Below are 18,893 nucleotides of genomic sequence, written 5' to 3' on the forward strand. Positions count from 1 at the left end.
TCTGGGATATGGGGGTGGAAAACATTGTTATGTCAGGTTCTGAGATGAGTAGACTGGCTTCCCTGATGACTCACCTTTCCCTCTGGAAGCAGTTGCAAAATGCCTGTCACACCTCAGGGAATCAGACACTCCTGGAATGGCTGACAGCTGCCATCAGGGCAGTTTGGCCTGATCAGGGTGATTTACCATACTTACCCACTAGCTGGAAAAAGTATGTAGAGCTCCAATAGGTATTGCAGGAATTGGGCATGAAAAATATCTATAATATGGACCCTCAGGGCCCCGGTGAGGAGTTGTTCACTGTAGGAATGAAAAATATGGTGCTGCGTATAGCTCCCACATCTCTTTTTGGGTCCCTAGTGACTACTCTTGCCCCCCACATAAGCCAAGCCATAAGTGAGGCTACTCATACTTTAGCAGATCTGGGGGAGGTTGAAACAATAAGGGCACGGAGGGAAGTACGGGCTGTGACTGAAAGGAGAGGTACAAAAGGTCCTGTGAAGGTCTCGAGGACCCAGATGTGGGTTGATTTGATAAAGGCAGGGGTAGTGAAAGAAAAACTTGATTGGCAGCCCAATAGAATCTTGTTAGAACTGTGATACCAATTAAAGCCGGAGCAGCACAGTTCCAACCACTGAGCTCCAGTACACAGAAACCAGAGTCAAGGCCCCATGCCCAGCCTGTTTTCCTGCAAAAGTTCCTGGGGGACAGTACTTAGGATTCACCCAGGCCCTCACCCCGACAGGAGGATGATTGGGCATCACAGTTCACCGGTCAAGGTCCCCATCTTGGGGGATGTGGTGGGACTGAAGGCCACATGTAGAATTAGCAATTCACTGGTTCCCTGTGGATGTACAACATGTCCTGGCGCTGGTGGACACAAGAGCTGAGTGTTCTCTGATTTATGGCAACCCTGAGTATTTTCCCAGGACCCCTGCTGTGATAGATGGCTATGGGGGTAAGGCAAATGGAGTGAGGAAAGCCCAAATCATATTGGGGATAGGGCTTTACCCCCAAAGGAGTATACTGTGTACATTTCTCCTATCCCTGAATGTATTTGGGGGATGGATATCCTGCAGGGCCTGTTCAGACTGAGGGTACATATGATAAAGGCAGTTCTGAGAGGACATGCTAAGTACCCACCTGTAACTCTGCCTGTACCTTGGTGGGTGACAAATACTAAGCAGTATAAATTGCCAGGGGTGCACAAGGAAATTGGAGAAACTACAGGAGTTGGAGAAGGTGGGCATCATAAAGCCCACTCATAGTCCTTTTAATTCCCCAGTGTGGCCAGTGAAAAAGCCAGATGGCTCCTGGCATATGACCGTGGACTACAGGGAACTGAGTAAAGCCACACCCCCTTTGCATGCTGCTGTTCCTTCTATAGCAGCCATTCTAGACACCCTCAGCCATGAACTAGGAATGTATGATTATGTAGTAGACCTTGCTAATGCTTTCTTCTCTATTGACATAGCACAGGAAAGTCAGGAACAGTTTGCCTTCATGAGGGAAGGCTGGAAATGGGCATTCACTGTCCTTCCACAGGGATACCTCCATAGTCTCCATAGTCTCACCATCTGTCATGGACTTGTAGCCCAGGACTTGGCCACATGTAAGAAACTGCAAATGTTGCAGTTCTATAACTACATTAATGACACTGTGCGCAAGTCTGACTTTCTTTCAGATTTAGAAGGGGCAGTTCTAGACTGCTGCAACATTTACAGAAGAAAGGATGGGCTGTGAACAGCACCAAGATTCAGGGACCTGGTTTGTCTGTAAAATTCTTGGGGGTTGTCTGGTCGGGTAGAACAAAGCTATTTGTGAAGCACTCACAGACAAGGGCCAGGCTTTCTCTCCCCTACCACTGTGGCAGTATTACAAGAGTTTTTGGGTCTTTTGGGCTACTGGAGAGTGTTTATCCCACACTTGGCACGGATTCTGAAGCCCTTATACCAGTTGGAACAAAAGGGCATCAGGTGGGACTGGGATGAAACATGTGCAGCTGCTTTCACTGCTGCTAAGTGAGCAGTTAGGGCTGTGTGGGCTTTGAGTGTAATGGGCTCATCAAGGCCCTGTGAGCTAGATGTTTATGTAACCAAAGATGGTTGTGGATGGGGCCTCTGGCAGCAGCTTGAATGGACACGCCAATCTATTGGATTCTGGTCACAATTATGGAAAGGAGCAGAGGTCCAGTACATCCTGATAGAGAAGCAACTGGTTGCTGTGTACCACACCTTGCTGGCTATGGAGCCCATTGCCGGAACAGCTCCTACCAAGGTAATAACTACCTATCCCATCACAGGGTGGGTGCAAGACTGGACACACAGGTTACAGAGAGGTGTGGCACAGATGCCTACACTGGCCAAATGTGATGCATATTTACAGAAGCACAGTGCCCTCTCTACTAGCCACTTAAGTGGAGAACTCCAACACTTATTGGGGCCAGTGACCTATACCAGTGGAAAGCAGGAAGAACTAGCTTTTGATCCACTGGTACCTGAGAGTCCTTATCAGGAAGGAGAAGCCCCTATACCTGAAGATGCTTGGTAAACAGACAGCTCCAGTCGTGGGCAGCCCCCAAAGTGGAGGGCTGTGGCTTTCCATCCTAAGACAGACAATATGGATGGCAGATGGAGAGAGGAAGAGCAGCCAATGAGCTGAGTTGCGGGTAGTATGGCTTGTGATCACCCAGGAGCCCACCCCTACAGTTGTCTGCACTGACAGCTGTGCCATCTATCAGGGCTTGACCCTGTGGCTACCGAAATGGTACCATGCCAACTGGATGGTTGGTCACCAGCCCCTTTGTGGGCAAGAGTTGTGGCAAGACCTATGGGCCTCTGGTCAGACTAAGACAATTACCATATATCATGTGTCTGGCCATTTGCCTTTGGCATCCCCAGGAAATGATGAAGCAGACCCATTGGCCCAGGTGCGCTGGCTAGAAGGAAACCCTGCCTCTGATGGAGCTCAGTGGTTACATCAGCATTTGTTACATATGAGGCAAAAGGCAATGTGGACTGTAGCCCATTGGTGGTGGCAGATAGACTATATTGGGCCTCTGCCCATATCAGAAGGATATCGGTTTGCTGTGACTTGTGTGGACATGGCTACTGGACTCTTGGTTGCTCTTCCTGCATCTTGTACAGATCAACAAACCAACAAGAGTGACCTAGAGCATCTCTTTGCAGCCTATGGCTGGCCGCCGGTGATCGAGAGTGATCAAAGCACCCACTTTACTGGACATGGGTTACAAGGATGGGTGCAGCAATTAGGAATAAAGTGGAAGTTTCATGTACTATATAACCCTACTGGAGCAGGCATGATAGAGAGGTAAAATGGTTTGTTGAAATCTGGCCTGAAGTTGGACACCAATAGTCTACTGGGCTGTTCAGTTCGCTTATGGACAGTGCTATGGCATTTGAATGAGAAGCCATGAAAAAGGAGCCTTGAGCTCTGTGGATATGCTAGCACACCTTGCTGCCTCTCCTATACAACTGCATGTGCAAACCAAAGAGGAGTTACTGAAGACAGGATATGACCAGCAGAGCAACATCCTGCTGCCAGTCCCTACTTCATTAAACCCTGGGACACTGTTGAATGGATGTGGCCCTGGTCCTTCTGCCACCTTGGGGAAAAGGCCTGGAAGCTGGCCTCATGTATTCCTGGAGTAACAGCAGAGTGGCCCTCAAAGATCACAGTAGTGTACTCAAGACGTCCAGGAGGTAAGAGCTTCTTGCGGGGAAGTTTTGTTTTATCTTTATGACCAGTGTATGTACCTCCCGTAGCCCTATATATTGACCCATCTGTAACTACCACAAGGAGGGGTTGAAAGTCTGGTATACCAGACCAGGACAAGAACCCATTCCTGCCACTGTCCTGTCACAGGACCACTCGCTGGCATGTATCCTACCTGACAGACAAGATTTGCCTATGTTGGTGTCATTAAAACATGTATCTTATTGCCCTTAAGGTTATTTTTTTCTACAGTCCTTGTGGCCTGTATGTGCCCCTTGGCTGTAGCTGCCACATTATGATAGCTCTGAACTCTACCTATTCAGCTACTGACTGCCTGTGGAATGGGCGAGCTATGGACTTAATCTGCATAAGACTTTGAACCTAGCTGAGTCCTCTGGCTTGAAGATTGTCATGATGTTATTGCTGTTGCTATTGTATGTCATTAGTCACAATGCTCCAGTTTTCTCCCCCAGGAACCATTGCGGAAGAGGGGGAATTAGTAGATTGTAAAGTGAGATTTCTGGAGGTGTAGCCTGTGGGTAAAATTGTAATATTCCAGAATCTCTCACCTGGCTTTAGTGCATCTCCATATGACCAGGCATTCCTAAGGGGTGGAGAGAAGTGGTTCATCTCCATAGCAATGGGTAATTACCTGGGTGATGAGGGCTTATCTGAACCTGAGAGGCTGGGGGAAATTTCTCACTTGCTTCTGCAGGAGCAGGAAAGAGACAGCCCTGACTGCAGTTTGTAAGCAATAAATGGGTTTTAAACTTTATATCTCCCTTTGACTGATTTTGGTTTTAGAGGTATTTTACTCCGGGATTTACTCTCCCCAGAGTTACAATAGTAAGCCTTGGTCACAGCTCTCTCCTGCAGGAGATTGCTCTTTAGGAATGATGTCTTTGAGTGAAATTACTTATTCTACGATAACATGGGATACTGAAAAGACAAACAGAAAACCATGGTAAGAAGAGTGTACTGATATAATTAGTTACAAATTAACCCAATATACACTTTAAGCAAGCTGATAATAATCCAAGGGCATTTTCCTAATGTGTTTTTCCTAAAAAAGTTAGCAAGGTTAATGTGTTTAAATATCTTGGTGAATATTCTCATTGTTTTCAAGTATGTACAGGGGTTTATGCCAAATTTTCCTGACAGGGCCACAAATTATGCCTTCCCTGTTATGTTAGAGAGCTGGGATTTCAAGGAGAGTTTACTCTTAGCTCTTACATAAATGGACAGAAATATAAGATAAGGGGAAAATCTTTGATTTAAAATTTGAATTTCTGTAAAGGCAACTTTTTTAAAGCATTGTATTATTAATTTTTAAAGTCCTAAACACAGCATAGTAGAGGATAAAGTCAATGCTGTTTATAATACCTGATGAAGCACATGAGACGATGCTGGTGGTCTGAAGAAGACAGACATCTGACAGAGGAATACGCCCTGACGGCATCAAGAAACAGGCCTGGGGAGGTGCTAGGAAAAAAGGAGAATACAGTACCTACTATTGCCAATGTATTGATGGTACTTTGCATATGTACAAATGAATTGAATTACTTGTTCTGAGAAAAGATTTTCACAGAAATGGGAAATTTCGCAATAATGTCTTGTGAGGGACATTCTCTCAACAGCTGGCAGCAGCTGCTATTAGCAGCAAGATTGGTGATTCAGCTTTAATGCCTTAAAGTTATGCCAGTAATTGTGCAACAATCATCAGATGAGGTTTTGGTTTTGTAAGTTCAGAACTTTAGGTTCATAAACACTTCAGAGGTAACCAGTTTGGGAGGGGGAGTCCTAGGTTTAACTGACATGCTGTAATGAAATGTTTAATTCTGAAGTAGTTGGTAAAGAAAATTTCTGACAGTTCTCTGGATGAGAGTGGTCAGAGGTATTGTTCTACTACCCCAGAGCTATAGTCTTTGTTTTAGCTTGTCCACCAGTATTCTTGCCCCTCACCACCCTCAAGAGTTGAGGCCCAGTAGGAAGTAAACCACTTTATGATAAGGAATATATAACTCATGGAAAGGAAATTCAGGATTTCCTATTATTATTCATAGGACATAATCTGTATTCAAAGAAGATGGTGCTTAGAGTGTCAGAGGCATTCTATGATAGTTACTGGGATTCATACGAAGTGTATGAGCCTGAGTTCACTGAATTTTTATTTTGTCTTCTCACTTCTTTAGTAAAACATTTTGTTTAACAAATTCCTAGTTCAAGTAATAGAAAAACTTTTTGTACACACTTTTTTTCCTTAATGAAAAGGGTCATATTCTGTGAGCACCCACTCCCCCACTTATCATTGCAGAAATCTCCCTGGATTGCTCACCTAACCTCACCAGCTGACTCCTTGCCACCTGCATATCCCTCCCCTATGCCAGTAGTCCAACCTCCAGCTTCCAAGCCTGGTCTTACAGCTGAGAAGTGGCTGGCAGGACAGGCCTCCAGGCTCTGGTGGGTCAAACTCTGCTTGTGCAAACTGACAAGGACAAGTTGAAAAATGTAAATGCAGGAGGTGAGAAATACCTCTCACTGGAGTTGTACCTTACAGGTCTATCTTTTCCTTGTGTTAGGGACATAATGCTTCTGGGGATTTCCTGTGTCATAGCAATACTCCTTAGGGACATTTCTGTATTTTCCCTACCTTTGTTTAAAAAAAATTAAAGAAGCCTTGGAATCTCTCATAAGATAGCTAGTTTGATACAGATAAAACTGGGATGAAACTCGTTTTTAGCCTGTAAGTATAATACAGGATGGGAAAGAAACATGCTTTCAGTCAAAGTTGTGTAGGTTAGACTCTCATATGAACCACTTATTAGCATGTGTCCACTGCCAATGTCTTCCCTTTTGAGTTTGTTTTCTTTTATGTTAAATGGGACCTGAAAATATTAATCTGATTTGAAAGGATAATTTGGTATTAGGAAAAGAAAATGAGATAATGTGATATCCACCTAGCAAAGTGCCACACACATAGACCATGCGCAGTACACAGGACCTATTACTAAAATAAGAAGATACCAGTTTTGGTAATTTGAAAGTATCATTCACCTTTCTGTGATGATAGGTAATACTGGGTACAGATCAACTTCATTTAGAAAGTGGTAACTCCAAATCTATCATTTTTCTTTGATGACAAATATTTAATGCCTCAAAATCTCAGGAGAGCAGGATGACTTTCCTAATTTCTCTGTTCATTTTGTTTTAATATAGAATTAGGGATTCTTAATATACGAATTCCAGAAAATGGTTTATTGTTAGAAATCTCACCATTGTATTTTCAGAGTAATAACTTTAATCATAGGGTCTGCTCAGGCTGATGGTAGAGCCATATTCATATGTTTACTAATAGTACTAAGCAAAATTCAAATTAAATCTACTATTGTCTTGCCAATTGGTTTCAGCCCCAGGCAAGCTCACTATGGATTCAGTGTGACCAAAGGAACCGACAGCAAAACATTCTTGGGGTGAAAGGGTTATACCCAGGTTTATTTCCAGGTGGCAGGTCAGTCACTAGAATCCCATTCACTCAGAGTGAGTCTGCAGGCAGCAAGCCGGTCTCTGCCTCTTGGCCCCTCTGTCCGCACAGTCATCCAACACAGCTGACCTCTGGGCCTCTGTCCTCGGCGCTGCCACCACTTCAGCCTCTGCTCTGCTCTCCTGCAGCCTTGCAGCCCTGCTGCTGTTGGGCCCAGAGCACTGGGTGGAGCTCTTTTTAGAGAGTCAAATTGCCCACAGGTGTGCAGTGGGCTAGTCAACCGGGGCCAGGTGAGAATCCTGGCCACAGGAACTCTCATTTTATCCACACCTATGTTATCCAACTATACCAAAAGATAAATCAGGCACTTCAGCATTGCATGACACTTTCTGCCTCACTAATTAAGGCAAAGAAAAAAGGACCAAATTACCACATAAACTGTAGAGAAAAAATACTGGAAAGTTTATCTAACAGATACTCACATTGTAATGACTCATCAGCAAAAACTACTAAATAAAAAGATTGCTGAATAACTAATACTTAATATTCACTGTTATGTTTATTTCATACTCAAGAAAGGAATGTCTGAACCTGTCCCTACACTATCACAACAAATGGTAATCATGAAGAGAAGCAAGCTGATGAAAGATTAATTACTTGAAGTCCCATGTTTCATAAGCCCAGTAACTGTCTATTCAACAGGGCACAACCGGTTTTAACAGGAAAAGGATTAAGGGTTTTACTTCCTCAACTAAGGCATAAAATAAGAGATTTTTCAAGTTAACTTCCATTTCATCTGGCTCAGGTGTCAAGGATCTATATTTATCTTGTGTTAAGCATGTGTCCGCAGCACTGTGAGTCTCAGGATGTCAGTGGTTTTCAGATGTCAGGATGACCCTAAAGACAGTTGAGTGCTCCAAACCTTGTGCCTTGTTTCTTCTGAGTTCTCAGCAGCCGTGCTGTGGGAATCATGTGCTCCTTTTCTGTGTCTCCTCCAACAACACTCTCTCTGAAGCCAGTCTAAAGATCCTACATCTGGGCAAGCAAGCGCCTCTAGAAGTTGGTGAGCAGAATTATTTTTATTTAGCGGTGTTGTCTATACATGTCTTTATAGTTGATGGACTATCATCTAGTAAATATTATTACTATTTTTAACTCTTTAAAGAGATAAATACTCTCTGGTGCAATAATTTATAATGCTTCTTCTAACAGATTTATAAGCTCTCAACTAAATGGATGAAGAAATAGACTTTTAATGCTTGAATTTTACATTTCCACTAGTCTCTAAATTTCCACTTGTACATTTTTGTACCTTTTATTTTAAAAATATCAGAAAACTTAAACTTGTAATTATTTTAAAAGTATAATTTTAGTGGAAATTTTTATTTCTTCAGATTCTCTAAACTGATCTGGCATGTCCTAAACTAAACTTAACTGATTTCATATTTAATTTAAATTTCTGTTTACCTTTTCATCAACTTTTTAAAATATTGCTCTTTTGAAAAGGACATACTAAAAATCTGACCAATTAGATTTTTATCTTCCAAATTAAAAGGTCTTTTTTTTTTTTTTTAGTGAGACTGGAATTTGAGTGACCTTTATTTGTGGGATTCTGATAATGATTTTGGAGTGTTGTCAAGACTGACAAGTATATTTAAGAGATAATTTGAAAGACCCAATCCTGTTAACAAGCTGCCTCCTAGAAGGAAAGAAGAAAACTAAAGTCTTTCCATACATAAACTTATTATCACTAGTGATCATAGAAATTGTACTGACTGTGGGCACTAGATATCTGTGGGCAGGGAGGGGATTCTGTTACATAGAATTTTCGTTATTACATGGTATGTTTTATAATATGGCTATATAAGACCAGGCAACACTGCAAAGAATGACAGAGCAGTATTCATGCAGAAAGAAAACTTAAGAGATACTTACTTAAAGACCAAATTAAATGCTGTTACAAAAAAAGCATTTCCCTCTCACTCTCCACCCTGTCCTACAAAGTGTGGGAGTGTAGGCTTCTTTACCTTTAAAGAAGGTCACTTCCTTTTATTCTTTGGAGAATGGTTGCTTGGAGCAATGCTAAATTCTGGGGAAAGCATTCTGGACTGATACTTATAAAGGTGTTAACTTCTTGTTCACTTCCTGTGAGAGAGCTCAGAACTCAAGAGGGATCTGGGTCAGATGAAGAGAATAGGCAACCAGCCTTGTTCCCAGGTTTATCTGATGAAACAATAAAAGTGGGATTTGTGGGGCAATATATGAGACTCCTGTAATCCTGACAAGGGGAAAGGAGAAATATTTTCAAATGATGTACAACACAAACACTAATTATTTGGAATCGGATCCTTTTGTAAAGGATAATGACAACTTTGCAGTTAACTGTTCTGAGAGTTAAAGAAAGCAAACACCTGAGAATAATAAAATAATTTTCACCTGGGAAAAAGGTAAGCTCCCGAACTTGGAAGAATCATTGTTAAGCAAGAGAAAAAAAGGCTTTAAATGAGCTGACAAATCATCGGCAAAAGACTATGTAAGACTGCAGAGGGGGCCGATTAAGCAGAAGAGTATTTTTCTTAGAGTAAAGAAATACACAATAGTATATTGTTGTTGGTGTGACTATGGCTATTTTTGCTTTCAGCACCAATTGCTGATTAAGATTACTAATTAAGGAATCTAATATTCTTTTTTTTTAATTTTTGCAAATTTTTAAATTAAGGTATTATTGATATACACTCTTATGCAGGTTTCACTTGAAAAACAATGTGGTTACTACATTCACCCATATTATCGAGTCCCCACACAAACCCCATTGCAGTCACTGTCCATCAGTGTCATAAAATGCCACAGAGTCCCTACTTGTCTTCTCTGTGCTACACTATGTTCCCCATGACCACCACCCCCCCGGACACCATGTGTACTAATCATAATATCCCTCAATCCCCTTCTCCCTCCCCCACCCCCACCCTGCCCCACCCTTCCCCCTTGATAACTACTAGTCCCTTCTTGGAGTCTGTGAGTCTGCTGCTATTTCGTTCCTTCAGTTTTGCTTCGTTGTTATACTCTACAAATGAAGGAAATCATTTGGTACTTGTCTTTCTCTGACTGACTTATTTCACTGAGCATAATACCCTCTAGCTTCATCCATGTTGCTGCAAATGGTAGGATTTGTTTCTTTCTTATGGCTGAATAGTATTCCATTGTGTATATGTACCATCTCTTCTTTATCCATTCATCTACTGATGGACACTTAGGTTGCTTCCATATCTTGGCTATTGTAAATAGTGCTGCAATAAACATGGGGGTGCATATGTCTTTTTGAATCTGAGAACTTGTATTCTTTGAGTAAATTCCCAGGAGTGTGATTCCTGGGTCAAATGGTATTTGTACTTTTAGTTTTTTGAGGAAACTCCATATTGCTTTCCACCATGGTTGAACTAGTTTACATTCCCACCAGCAGGGTAGGAGGGTTCCCTTTTCTCTGCATCGTGGAATTGATATTCTTAGTATTTATAAACTAAACCTCACAGTTAAATTCTTTGAAAAATAATCACAAAATTTTGAAATTAAGAAGAATGGCTTTAAAATGAACAGGGGAAATTTTTTTATTGGTCAGTTGTTTATATGTATCTGGTTACTTTTTGTAAAACTGTAAAGGCACCACTTTACTACCACCTATAAGGAGTGATGTGGTATGCAGAGCAGGGAAGTACTAGAAGGAGGAGGGGTGGGGGGTTTGGGGACTTCGGTGGGGGAGAAATGCTGTGTTGCCATCAGATAACTGGAACCCTAAATAATGCCTAACCCAAAGTGATTCTCTTATTAATTACAAACAATGAATTGTTCATCAGGAAAGGGAAATTGTCTGAAACTAGCATGAAGTGCAGAGAGAAAATAAAAAATATATTTTGGTAAATAATTAGTTTTACTGTTTGTGTGTTGTATATCCCTGCAGAAATTGGCTAAGCCACAGAAAACTTCTTTCTTTACAAAGGGCAATTAGTATGCCATTGGTTCCACAGTGAGCTTTCTAGCCATTTCTTTATGGAGAAGAGCAAGGTAAATTCTGTTTTGTTTCTTCTGACAAATTTAGCCATGTGGAGGTTAAATAGTACTTTTAAATAGGTGTTTAGTAGTATACTGCTAAATAGTGTAAGATGTTTTGAAATATACCCAGAGAACTTTTGTCACATAAACACTATCATCTAAAGGAGGAAATAACAGCAAATTGGCAGGCACTATGGAAGGGGCCTAGCAGACAGCTTGGCTACATTCACCAAGGACTCCAGAGTGGGCTTAAATAAGAAGGCATTGTTCACCCTGCAGTACTTGTGAAGTCTAAAAGTGGAATAAAGACAGTTTTTTAAATTATTAGTTTCATCTCTTTATTAATGTTATTCTCTAATATTCCAATGTAAGATATAAATCTTACATTTCTCCCATTTTAATTTTAGGAACTCAAAAAGAATATTAGTAGATATGTTATGGTTTTAAAAATTAAGAACACAGTCTAATCAAAATACATTTGGAGGCTCATTTTGTTTTATTTAGAACTTCATTATTACCCTATGCAACAGACGCCATTGTAAGATGTCCTTGTATCTCATTCTAGGAAGTTTTAGAAATGAAGAAATAAAAGTTAGTTTATTCACTACAATGATCCCATGGCCTGGACACTAAAAACAATATATTTTTAGAGTAGGCATAAATTTTTAGGAAATACATGAGATATTTTCATCAAGTGTTATTGTTTTACAACTGAATCCTAAAATAGTTAAAAACTTATTTTGGATGGAGTCACTATCTTTCAGATCCACTTATTCATTGAGATATTTGTTGAAAAATACAAGGGCTTACTGTGGGTCAGACCCTGTTGTAGGCTCTAGAGAAAATTATTGGAAACAATATTGTGCTAGGCATTTATAAGGGATCCAGGATCTTCTCCTCAGGTAGTGGTTCTAATTCTGTTTATGTGCAATGAAACCTTTTGAAGAAAGTTACAACAAAAAACAAGTGTGAACTTCATAAATGATGAAGACACAGTGAATTTTGTGGACACTTACCCCGCCACTGCACACAAACGGACCCCTTAGTGAACCACCAACTCCTGAAGAAATTAGACCAAACAAGTGACTAACGTATTTACAGAAGAAGTAAGAGGAAAATACTGGGCAGGGCTGCTTCCCTTGTGCGCTCTTAGCTCATTGCCATTGCCTTTCAAATGTATAATTTATTCTAAGAATGCTAAGTAGCTAACCCACTATACAGGGAATATCTTCCAGAACAGAATGACCAACTGCTGTGTGCACTCCAAGCTTTATGGCTGATAGTTCCCTGTGTTTAATTTTGGTGGAACTGTTTTATCTGGAATGGGGACAAACACTAATCTAAATTTTAGCTTGGTCTCCTGGGGGAAGGCCTTTAGTTTCTGTGGAAACCTCTAGTTTCTAGAAGCCTCATCCTTGTTAGAGCTGTTTGGTCAGAAGTCACATCTGAGCAGACACGGACAGGCAGTTACACTGCAGGGGCGCTGAGCTGGGGTAAGGGTGACATGCAGAGGTAAGGGCACTGCTCTCAGACCTTTGCTGTTACTTAGAGTTGTACTTTGCCACTTTCAGCTGTAAACTGCCCGAAGGTAGGGGTCATTTGTAACTTAGTATCAGCAATGCCCAGTGCCTGACACATAGTAAGCACTCAACAATACATTTTATTCATTTTTTCCCAAAAATATTATATCTAAATCTTCTAGCCCAAAATGTTCACTGTTGCTTAAGGACTATGACTAAAATTCTAAGAAGTTTTAATCATTGAAACAACTTCAAAATCTATTTCTTCTATCTCTTATTCTTAGGGCTCTTTCAAATACCCCAATTGGCAAATATCCCTACCATAAAATAATACATAGATCTGTGCAGAGCCTAGTGTGAGAAATCCTCAGGTAGGGAGTTTCATGGATTCTTATCACCACCAGCACCACTACTGTCCTTTCCAGCTTGCCAGGATTTTTGTTAGTTTTTGTTTGTAGTATAAAGCATATCATTTATTAAATTATGACATTTAATAGAAAAGATTCTATAATTCACATTACACTGAGTATGTAAGCTCACAGACACTGATCATTTCTCAGTGAGTCAAGTCCAAGAACTTTGTTTCATCTAATAACACAAAGTCCTAATTCTTTTCCCCAGTCTGTGTGCCAAGCTCAGATTGCTCCCTTCTGTGGTCAGTCTCTTAGATGTCTTCAGTTCCTGCACGAAGCTTGGCTAAAGCTAGAGAAACCCTCGGCTCAGGCAGTTCCACTCTGGGTCCCATGGTCATCTTCAAGATTTGCTAGCCTTGCATCCAGGCAGATACTGTGATTTCTCTATTTCTCACTTTGGGGACGACCACAGCCTGTATAGCAGTTGTTCTTTGTTAGCCTAATCACGCATGCCCAAACCCTCCCGGGCGGGGGTACAGAAAGGGAGTAGTGGCCAGTTGGTGATAGAGGTGCAGTTATCATCTCTTTTTCTTCCTCCGTCCCTTGGCTAGGGTTCTTCCTGACCTCTTGAAAGGTTCTTTGCCTCAGTCTCCCAGAACTCCGTGTGTTGCATCCTTACACCCCAGTCTTATTATAATAGTTGAGTAAAATTCTATGCCTAACCAGATGAAGTCAGGAAAACAGGAAGAGCAAAGGAAAAAGTGAATCCTGGTATTAATAGGCAAACAGAAAGGAAGCTTGCTATAATTTTTCCCAGTATCCTTCCTACTCCATTAATATTCCTCTTGAGTATTAAAGTTGCCATTTTGTTTCTAAAATCTTGCTTCAGAACTTCTGTACATAGTAACAGCTGGAGCATTTCTGAAGCTGAAATCCTGTAGAATAAATAAAAGCAATTGAAACAATCTGAATGGTCTTTTGTGAGAAGAAAATTACTTACTAATTATTTACCATGGCAGAGCAACAGCTATGAAGCTTGGCTTTTTCTGAGGTTTAAGAGTGGAAGTAGACTTTCGGCAGCTTCTACAATGCTGACATTTGTTCCCAGCAAAAGCTGCAAGTGTCAGAAGTGGGACAGTTCTTAGCACACTCTTAAACTAAGATCCGTTAATTAGACCAATGGAGACTGCGAGGCCACAGAGACACGGTGAGCTTTGCTTTTGATACCCTTGCCTGGCAGCTGCGTTGTCCTTCCCGAAGTCTACTTTCTGCCTTTCTAGGCTCCCCTGCCCCATCAACGCCTACTAAATAAGGGGTCTCATCTCTTTTTATGGTTTTACCTATAAGATGTTGAAGAGGCCCAAGTCTGCATTTCATAGCCCTGATCTCTTCCCTGAGCTTCTGACTCACACATATCTACATGCCTCCTGGTGACCGCTCTGTGTCCTGAGTCGGAAGTATCTAACCTCTTTCAACACATACATAACTGTGCACTGTGTTCTGATTCATGATGTACATTTTATGTTCAGAATTAAACTGTAAACGACCCTAAGATAGGTGTGTCGCTTACTGTGCTTGAATCTATCTTAGTGTTAAGTGAAATATATGTAAATACATGTAGTGTGCAAATACTTTCTAAATAAATGGCTAAGTTAAATTATAATAATTAATTGTAATCTACAAATGCCTGCAAGGCATTATAATTATGCAAAATGATTAGTATTTAATGAGAAGTATTGTAAATTATTGGCTAAGGCATGCTCTCTGTAGTGAAATTGAAAAGGTTTGAAACTTGGATCTGCCACTTCTCAGCTCTGTGATCTTGGGCAAGTTAGTAAACCTCCTGTGTCTTCTGTTTCCTCTGTCAAGTTCTGTAATAAAAATTCCTACCTTGTAGGACATTTGTTGTCATTTGTTCAAAATAAGTGAGTTACTATATGTAAAATACTTAAGTGTCTTGCAAGGGGGTATGTACTGTAGAAGGGTTAACTATTATTATTTAATTTTCACAATAATTTTTAAGTGGGTAATGTTATCCTCATTTGAAGAGTAAGTAAACACACTCAGGAAGACTGAGAAACTGGCCCTGAATATTGCAGCTAATTAGTGAAAATTCCAGGTAGCCTAGCCTCATCCCACCCCCAGATCTAGTCCTGTTATTTCCTCCCCTTTCTTATCTTTCCTCTTGCTGCTTGAGCCTGAGGCCTAGTGCTAGTTCTTGATTTCCAACCCTCTACCTAGCTAATTATTCACCAACCCGAGCTATTCATGCTGCCTTCTAAATATTTCCTTCTCTACTAAGTATTTCCAAGACCTTTCCCAACTTCTTCCTCCCCCAGCCACTACTTTAATTCACAGCATATAACTTTCTGCCTAGATTATTTCAAAAGACTTTCTCTGGCCTCTTCTGTTCTCCATGTTGTGCCATAGCCATCTTCTTAAGCCCACATTTTGTCTTGAACTTCTTCCCTAAGATCTTTGAGTAGCTTTGTATTGCTTTCAAGAGAAACTCCCAAGAGAGCAAATTCCTGGGCATCAGGCACCAACCCCAGTCTGGTATGTTATGCGTTATAGTAGGGCCTCATGATGTCATTTGTACCTCTCTCTCCAGTGTCCTGACTTGCCTTTTGAGACAATCATGCATTGTTCCAAAGCCTTACCAAAATATCTGTACCTCCCAGTTACCTGTCTCTTTATGGGTCTGTATTTTGGGGGAATGCCTTTGATCCCTTCACCCTCTCCCACATTCTCTACCTGGACCTGGATTCTGTGACTATTGAAGTATCACTTTCTCCACTGACTGTCTTCAGGTCTTCCCTAACTGGCAATTCTCCCTGTCTGGGTGAAGGTGTCACAATGTATCATAATTGTCTGTTTGCAGATCCATCTTCCTAACCCCATGAACTCCTTGAGGGAAGATAGCAGGTTTTTGTTTTCTTGATTCTCCTATTTTATCCCAATTAAAAGTCCAGACTGAGAATACCTAAGGAATTTATTTGATTTTACTCTCTCAAAGGCTACAGATTAATGAAACATTTGCCAGTGTCACTGGATAAATAAAAGCATAAATAAATAAAAAACAAAGTTAGTGATTCAAACTATGATAGGAAAGTAGCTTCAAAAATAACCTGAAAATTTCAAGGAGAGTTTGGTAGGGAAATTGATCTAGTATAAGAACACGTAAAAATAATGGAAAAAAGACTGGAGCAGGAATTCATGTATGTCCCAGGCTGTGACCTGGCGGTGTGGGAGCCAGGTCACAGCTTGGTTCAGGTTGCAGGCACGCCTGCCCAGCAGGTGCTTGCCATGTAGGCAAAGGGTTAAGGGCAAGGTAAGATTAGGGAAGGACATACACTGTGGTGGCCTAGCCAGGCTCAGACAATGATCTAGTTTTAAGTCCTTCCTTCTTTTGGAAAACAAGGACTGGCAAGTGAGTGCTGGAGACTGGAGAGTGAGAAGTATCTCATAGCACTCAGCTCAGTTTTAACAGCTGTTTAAATCAGACTTAACTGAACACAGCAGATCTTAAAAAATAAGTGTGTACGGAAATACCCAAAAATGTTTACCTCAGTACTCATAAGAAATTTACCTTAGAAATTGTTTACTTATCTACATTCCTACCCTGTACTTCACACCTCACTGATTACCTAAAATTTTAATCCTTTCCATATATAGACTTTATCTTAATCCCTTTTAAGAAATTACTTAAATTCACTTACTATTATCTTGATAGCCCTTTACTGGGAGGGTCATTAATTCCCTAATTATATTAGGCTATTCCTATGTCCCCTTTTGTAGATCTGAGAAGAGGATAAAATCTTCAGTGGAGTGGCTGAGACGTCTTCCCTTAGTGAGGTTTTGGTGATGGAGACTTAAAGTTCTCCTCCAGCTTCTTTGGCACCCGGACCACAGAGCTCTCTGATGTCTCACGGCCCCTCAGCAGCTGGCATGCCTGCCCTGTGCCCTGGCCTGTGTCCTCATCTCGCCCTTTCACTCTGCGGACACAGCTGCTCTGACCTCACAATCTTTGTTCAGTGCCATTTCGCACACTGACAATAATTTTTCCTGTTCCTTATCACTGTGGCATCTTCTGATTTTCCTTCTTTAATGTTCCATTTAGTCTTCTCCAAATTTTGGGGGGATGTGCTACCAAATATGCCAGAGTCTCCTATAAACACTGGCATGAAGAGCAGAGCTTTTTAGATGCCTTAGGACTGGCAGTGCCCTTCCACCAAGGATCGCAGGAAGACACCTGCGGAGTTGGTTACTCACTGCAGAGAGGGAGAAGTGTGCCACGGGGAGCCAGCGTGATGCAGCAGAAGGGGGGCAGAATCTCTCATAGAGCTTGGGTGGGGTGGGAGCAGGGTTTGAGGAAGCAGAGATTTGTTCTGAATTGGATGTGGTTGGGAAGTAGGGTAATTTCACAATGAGGTGTGTTAATAATCTTATCTAGGAGGAAGGAAGACAAGACTGGCTAAAGCTGCAAATGGCAGAGAAGCATATTCCATTGTGTATATGTACCACTTATGTACCACTATGCTGATGGACAGTGACTGCAATGGGGTGGGGGGTTACTTGATAATATGGGTGAATTCTGAAACCACAATGTTGCTCATGTGAAACCTTGTAAGATTGCATATCAATACCTTAATTAAAAATATATTCTCTGTTCATTTTTGGTAATTCTGATATGTGAAGACAGGCAGGAGGCCATTCCCTGTGGCCTTTTTAATCCACTGTGCTGCGGTGGGTGGCTTCTTGACCTCCTGGAGACATGTCTTTCAATCCTGGAAAGGATTCATGCATTCTGTCCTTATTTCCCCATTGTGTCTGGTTTTATGTTCTCTGGAAATCCCACTATATAGATGTTGGATCTGGTCCACTATTCTGATGTAACTAACGCTTCCTCTGTATTCGAATGCTGTCACTCTGATAATCCTACTGCTCTGCTGACTGTCACTTTTACAATCATTGTAGAAGTCAAAATTTCCAGATTGCTGCCTTTTATTTCTCTGCTTTTATTTATTTCATGGTTTTCTGTTTCACTAGTTTCATGATGCAATATCTTCTCTCAGTTGTGTGAAGACATGAATCACAAAAATATTTAGTGATTTTTATTCCCTTTTCTTGTACTCATCCCTATCGTTTATTTGTTTTAAAATTTGTCTTGCATATCAGAGGTGTTCCTCAAGTGTCTGGTGATTTTCCATTTGTATTTAAAATTAATATGGATCTTATTCTGGAGTTGCATTGTTCAATATGGTAGCCACTAGGCACCAGTGGCTATTGAGAGAAGACTTGAAATGTAGTTAGTCTAAATTGAGATGTGCTGTTAAGAGTAAAATAAAAATTAGATTTCCAAGAGTTAGTACCAAAAGAAGTAAAATATCTCATTAATAATTTTCTGTTATTTGAAATATTATTTATGATATTGGACCTAATAATTTATAAATTAAAATTAATATCACCTGTTAATTTATACTCTAAATGTGGCTACTGGACATTTCAGAAGTATTAAAACCTGAGACTCATGTTATACTTGTGCTGGCCAGTTCCCTTCCACGGAGATCACGTAAGGTCCAGGCCATTTCACTGTCCTCCCCCACCACCTCACCTCCATCCAAAAGTCGTATCAGCAAGTGATCTCTTGCTTACTAGAGTTCTGGAGGTGGCAGTGGAAAAGGAATCAGTGTGGACTTTCACTTAAACTTATTTCAGCTTGGATCTCCCTCCAGCCCCTAGCTGGGCCTTTTGTTT

General features: G+C 41.0%; 1 protein-coding gene across 2 annotated transcripts in view; it reads left to right on the forward strand.

Moving 5' to 3' along the window:
- The first annotated feature begins 8,008 nt into the window (after nt 1-8,008).
- Nucleotides 8,009-18,893, forward strand: part of CD36 (CD36 molecule) — an 86,781-nt gene continuing 75,896 nt past the window's right edge. For both annotated transcript variants that reach the window (XM_057504450.1, XM_057504453.1), the window contains exon 1: nt 8,009-8,279. The gene's annotated coding sequence lies outside the window, so the exon portion shown is untranslated. The remainder of the gene's footprint in view (nt 8,280-18,893) is intronic.

This window comes from Manis pentadactyla, chromosome 7 (genome assembly GCF_030020395.1).
Source record: "Manis pentadactyla isolate mManPen7 chromosome 7, mManPen7.hap1, whole genome shotgun sequence".
Lineage (NCBI taxonomy): Eukaryota > Metazoa > Chordata > Mammalia > Pholidota > Manidae > Manis > Manis pentadactyla.